The following is a 7,010-nucleotide window of genomic DNA, read 5'->3' on the forward strand; positions in this document are numbered from 1 at the left end:
AATAAAAAAAGAATATATTCAGTTACTTAACTCCATGGTATTGTGTAAGCTACTCAGAAATAATTTACACAAAAATCTCAGAGTAAGATTACAATCTTGCATATATAGAATGTCCTAGAGAGGCAACCCCAAAGAATTCATTAATTACTGATTATGCATGCATAGGCTTCTGTCAAGTATAGGAAATCAGGAATCCAGGCAGTATAAATGAATATAGGTTGATTGTATGCTAATGTTCTTACAAAAATCTGAACTACTAATGGTCAAATCAGATTGATGGTAGATAAAAGTCAACAGAATTCAAGGTGGGTTGAACTTATATTGCTTGTGACTGTGAAGGGAGTTGAGACTGATGGTGCATTTCACCCCTTCTTTGGACTCAGCCTGATCATCTTCTACATCACCCACCTCTCCACTTTAGCTTCCCTCTTCTTCCATGGGTTCATCATTGCTGCTTTCCACCTCCTGCATTGATTCTTTGACGTCCGTGTTCTCAGGGGAACTTGACATGGGTGGAAGGGAAATGGTTTCAAAGGAATCTGCCTCCCACTCATCTGAAGGAGCTGGTAAGCCAAGTGGTGGTTGCTGAAACATACACAAAAAAATCATTAGAGGGTCCCTTCCTTGCCCTGCCTAGGAACTGAAAACTAGAGGTGGAAGGTCCATCTGTCAGTGGAGTTGATTAAGAGATGGAGGCTGAGGGAAACTAGACACCTGTTCTTCAGAAACTCCCCTGACCAAGTGGTGATGAACACTTCACACTGGGCTAGGAAGGTTCTCATCTTGTCAGATTCTCTGGTGAATCTCTGTGATAGGCAGCTAGGAATCATGGGGATAAGCATGGTGGCTATCGGCAGTTGGTCTTGGATGGTTGTAGCAGATTGTTGAGGTTGCTATGGAGGCATTTTTTGAGTGAGGATTTGTATTTGTTGAAGTATTTGATACACATTGGTCACTAAATTCCTCATCTCATCCTCCATGCTGTCTTGGCACCTGCTGAGAGTGTGTATATCTGGCTTGGTTGTTGTAGCTGCAGCTCTGGGATCTGAAGCCATGGCTTAGGTATCTTGGAGTCCATGAAAATGTTTCATTCAGATTAATGTCAAGTGCAGGAAATCAGAAGTCCAGGCAATACAAATGAATATAGGTTTGTTGTATGCTAAGTGTCTCTACAAGAATCTGAACTACTAACAATCAAAGAAAATTGGCAATAGATAAAAGCCAATGGAATTCAATGTTGGCTGGACTTATATTTCTTGTAGGTGCAAAGAGACTGGAGACCTATTCCTTGCGATCAACCTGGTCATCTTCTACACTTTCAAAAGCTAAACATTTTTTTTATCTTTTCTTTAGTCATGTCCCTCCAGACAATTTACAAGTCTTTAGAAACTTTCAAGTTTTTTTAAGTTAAAGTTTTTTAAACATGTTTTTAAATCAATAGCATTTAACAAATAGTCTAAAATAGCATTGATTAAAAACAGAAGATTTTGCATTATCTGATATACTATAGTCAATTATTTATCTAAAGGTTAATTATTTAACAACTGCTACTACAATAGTTCCCTGGGAAAGTCAACATGCAGATGGTATGGATAAAAGAAATTCTAGAAAATGATATGCATACTTTGCCACATTTCAAATAGTCCAGTGTTAATATTGTAGCAGGATCAGCAGTGGACCAATCAAACATTTAATTTTAAATACTGAATTAATAGCAAATATCATAAAGTGGAGTAATAAATGTTTTGCCCCGATACCTTCTCTCCCTGAAGTAATCTGGATTTATTATTTTCTTGAATTCTTTTTCAGGTTGTCAGAATAAGGTCCACCAATCTCTTTGTTTCAACCCTTGTTTTTCAAGTTTTCAAATTTCTATCTAGAGCTATGAAGAGAAGACAAAAGAATTTTCATACATCTAACAATTAATTCTCTTTAGTGATTCTAAACATACATCTCCAATGCTGCCAAATACATTAATTTCAGTTTGCAGTATATAGGAAAAAAAAATTTTTTTTAAAAAAAAATTGCAAGATTCAATAATTTCTTAACTCCTAGACTTAGTTACCCCTCAATTAAATTTCACAAGTGTTTAGTCTACAACTGAAACTTATATTAAATACTCACAAGGAATTCAGGAAAAGAATTGTATTTATTTATTCATTTATTTATATCCCACTTTTATTATTTTCACAAATAACTTAAGGTACTGAACATATCCAACACACCTTCCTCCTATTTTCCCCACAACCACAACCCAGTGCATGATTTGGGCTGAGAGAGAGTGACTGGCCCAAAGTCACCCAGCTATCTTTCATGGCTAAGGTGGGACCTGAATTTATGGTCTCTTGCTTTCTAGCCTGATGTCTTGACCACTGCAGTTCTGTATCTGCCAAAAATGCTTAGTAAACTAAGACTCATATTAACCTACCGAACTGATTATTGGGACCTCCTGTATAAGAAGACTGATGAGAGCACATTGTATTATAGTTCAGCCTTGTTAAAACCACGATTCCTCAATATGTCTTCATTTCTGTAGCCTGCGAAATTCAGTTCTAAAATTCAGCTCAATAAATCTATTTCATGGTTGGCCCTTTAGTTCCAATTGCTGGTTTCACTCAAAAGATCCCAAGTCCTGGATCATTAATCACTGAAGTCCCTGTACTTTGAAAATAGATTCCCTTCAGAAAATTTGCTTGAATTCAGAGTAGTCCGGAGACATGGGTGTTCCTGTTTGTGCCCACTTTGATTTCATACAGTGGAGGTCTACAGCCACATTTTCACTGAATCCATGCGGAAAGGAGCTGAATTTGATTCCAAAACTAGATAGATATTTTGTGTAGGGAGTTAATTTTGAGGACTTTGTCTACTTAAAATATTATACTATCATTAGAATGCACACAATGCTTTTATGAATGTAAAATCCATATAATTTGAACTGCATTTGAATATTTAGGAAGTGAATTGTGTTGACCTAAAAAAACTCTTAAGAGTACTTTTTAAGAATAGTCACTTTTAATTTAATGGTATTCAAAAATCAATCTCTTTTATTTGTAGACACCTAGAACAATTACATTTGATCTAGCATAAGAATGATACTTCACCTAGAGCAAAGAATCCTTGTAACCATTATTATGTGTCAAAAATAACTGTCATGGGGGAATAGTATACATCAATAATTCATTTTTGAAAGAGAATTACAACTATTATAATATGTATGTGGCCAATATACACACCCAGACATACACCCAGACACATACACACACGGCACCCTCCTATATGAGCAAATATCAGTTCTTGCTGGATCTTTTCTTCACCTTTTTTATTCCTCTGGGACATTTAAAACTTATCTGAACTGTCCAGAATAATTCGAGAGAGGCACAGCAGAAATTAATCAGAGGAAAAAATATTCTATTGATATCACTGAATACAGACCAGTATTTCATTTATTTATAAAGTTTATGCCTTTCACTGTAACCAACAAAGGATTTTAGAGAAACTTGAAAAAATATCATTTCTCCTGATTGCAAACATTAAGCAATATGTTTTATATCATAAAAATATTTCCTGAGGTTATTAAAGGAATTTAATAAATAATGTACTGAACACTTCTTATTTTCCTCAAACTTATTCCAAATTAATGGACTTGTCCCAAATTACAAGCTACATAAGGGAGGCAGGGCTAAAATGAAAATGGAGCAGCATGAGTTTCCCCGCTGAGTTCCCTATGATATTTTATTTGTTCTATCTATTTTTATAAATAAGCTACATAAAATTCTTAATGATATTTCCATTATGATATTTCCATTCAAATTCAACAACTGAACTACTATGGCTTAAAAATAAGACAACTAAGATGCCACTGAAGAAAAAGAACTTGGATTTTGTAACTAACCATCATATTAAAGACAGTGGCACTGGCACACTGGCAAAAGTGCATCGTTATATTTGTATTGATAAAGGGCTTAAAAGGTTATTTTGATAAGGATAGGCAATAAGCTAATACAAATGTAGGAGAAAATGTTGAATGTTAGAACAAACTTCCTAACAGTAAGAGCAGTTCAACAGCAGAACCAATTAACTAGATAGATGGTGAGTTCCCCTTCATAAGCAGAAGGCTAAGCAGCCATGTGTGAGGGATGCTTTAATTTAAATTAATGCACTGAGCAGGATTTGGTGGATACCTTTTGGTACTCTGATTCTATGAAATGAGCTGAATTCTGGTGCAGCTTCAAAATTTCCAGACAAGTCCACACTAAATGCACTACAATTAATGCAATTTTTGGGTTATGATTAGCTCTGTTCTGTAATCTTGTACTTAAAAACTGGGAAATAAGAATCCATTTCTTGATCCCTTAAAACTTTTTTTTGAGGGGGGTTTAAAAAGTATCTGGTGGATAATAGATGTCAAAAGACAGACAGAGAGAATACATTATTTGGGATCTCTCACAACTCCCATGGTATTTTGAAAATATGGATGCTGGTAATTTTTGAACCAAATTGGTTTCATTCATCAAATCCTGACAGCTAGGAGTAAATTGGCGATACTAAGGGATCACTTTTCTTCCCCCTGACCTTAGTCCTGATGAGACTAAAATCTTGTTGATAGATGAAACCTGATTTGGGTTTAGATGTACAATTTATACTGCATATGGCGAAGCATCAGAGTAAGTGCTTGGGAGTGTTCATTGTTATATCCCTCTTTCTCAATGTACAGGTGGGGTTAGTTCCAAAGAGCAACTTTTTTCAGTTTAGCTGGTTCTTCACTTAGTTATTTGTGTCCTATTAGCCTGCACATCAGTTTGTTATCCTGCAAGTGGAAGTGCACAGGTACAGACTGTGGCACCTAAATTTATATTGGGCCCTAGGAATTTTGATAATATTATACTGATCAAAATTACAATGGCTGCTTGTCTCTGGTGTTAATTTCTGAAAGCATAAAGGATTTAGAATCCAGTTATTGTAAATATAATATTCTATTCCTTGTCTCCATTTTGGTCATTTCATCCATTGGCAGAGTTCTTACTTGAGGCACAAATAACCATGTTCAAGTTATCCTACTTTGTGAAGATTTATCTCTTTGGAGAAGTCTCTAATGCTGGGAAGGGTGAAAGGAAAGACAAGAAAAGGATAACCAACAGAAAGGTGGATAGACTCAATGTTAGGCCTTCAAGGTAGACCAGATAAGAAGCACAGCTATGAGCACTATCCCTATCTTTAGTGTAATATTAATAGCATCTTGCAAGTCTAAAAGTATTTTCCCCTCCTTTCCTTTTACTCTCTAGGAAAATAGGGAGGGTCCTTTCTGAAATGCTTTTTTCTCTCTTTCTGTGGGCTGAGTTACATTTCATATGGTAGATGTCTAGTCTGTAGCTGCTAGCTTCTTTTCATCCTTTAAAGCTGCTTTGTTGGCAAGCTGTACATTTCTTTGCTAACCACAAAGCTGCTTTAATATACAGATCACCCACTGTTCTCCATTAGCTATATTTGTGGTTGAATGTCTTTATCCTCACTCCATTTGGCTAGCACTTAACCACCGCTGTCATTGTCACCAGATACAATAAAACCTCACTAGAGCTAGAGGTATTTTACTGGATTTTATAAATGCTTTGTAGGGTTTTACATGACAGCTGGCATTACCTGAGCTGTCCAGCCTCTACAGTGTTTTTAATTTTTCAGATATCATAAATCATTTAAAACCACAAAGAATAATTGACTCCACAGTGATTATAATCTTTTCAACTATAAACACATGAATAAGTTTCCACGGAATAAATACATTTAAAAAAAGGTATCTCCACATTGAGTTAAGTTCATTATGTATTGCTTTATTAATGTGTATTTTTCACTTTACAATAATGCTATATTTAAAAAACATTGCTAATGTTTCCTTGCTGGTCTTGCAACTTGCCAGATTGTTCAGTTTCTTTTCTACAAGGTTGTAAGAAGAATTTGGTTAATATCACAATAAAATTGAATGTTTTGACAAGAAGCAGAATATAGGAACCCTAGAGATACAACAACAGTATCACAGGATGCCAAAAAAAACCCTCTACTAACATTGTTAGAGCTTTTTACATTAATTCAAACTGATACATCAAAGTATGTATCTTTCAAATATCGAATTAAAAACAACAACAACAGAATGCCAGGAGAGATTCACAAAATGCATCTGAATTTTTTTAATGTATCCCATATAAGGGATAATAAGAAAATTAAACATATATTTTAACATTTCTCTGGTTTTTCATCTTGTCCTTATTATTCGAAACTAATTTTGGAAGAAGTTTTGGAAGAAGTTCTTAAGTTCTTAGAACGGATAATCATTTTAGCTTATTTTAGAGGATAAAAATTTGCTAATGGTGGTGTGATGAGTTAATAATGTAACACAAGTCAAATGCCTATTCTTGGAGAAATTCATTCCTAGATAGATAGATATATATATATGGGTTGGCAAACTTCAGAAGTTGAAATCACATTTTAAATTTTGAAAACATCTAGTAGCAACATTCACAAAATCACTGCTATTTATTTATTAATATCAAATTTGGAAACCAGCCATCTCACTCAGAGGAAATTTGCTTGGATGTGACCAATTACAAAAAATAAATTGAACTATCTTCCACGATACTGTTTACTATCCTAAATAGGCTTGGGAATGGGGGGATAGTATTTCTGCAAATACATTGGATAGACCTTCCTGTTTAATTATTTTAAAGAAATCTTTAGAAAAATCATTGTGTTTGATAGCATTCAGACAGGCATCTACAAACACCCAAATACCAACTTGTACCACAATGTCTCTACCTGATACTGTCCTTCTCTGATGAAGAAGGCTGTCTTCTGGAAGTCTGTTAGAGTTCAGCTATATTTTGATGATCATAGATGCACTTAAGTCAGTACATTGGAACACATAATCAATTTCTTCTTTCCAAATTGCAATGACATTAAGCCATATTCTCTCTCTCTCTCTCTCTCTCTCTCTCTCTCTCTCTCTCTCTCTCTCTCTCTCT

This window comes from Protobothrops mucrosquamatus, unplaced genomic scaffold (assembly GCF_001527695.2).
Source record: "Protobothrops mucrosquamatus isolate PMUCROS unplaced genomic scaffold, P.Mucros_1.0 scaffold20, whole genome shotgun sequence".
In the NCBI taxonomy this organism is placed as follows: Eukaryota; Metazoa; Chordata; class Lepidosauria; order Squamata; family Viperidae; genus Protobothrops; species Protobothrops mucrosquamatus.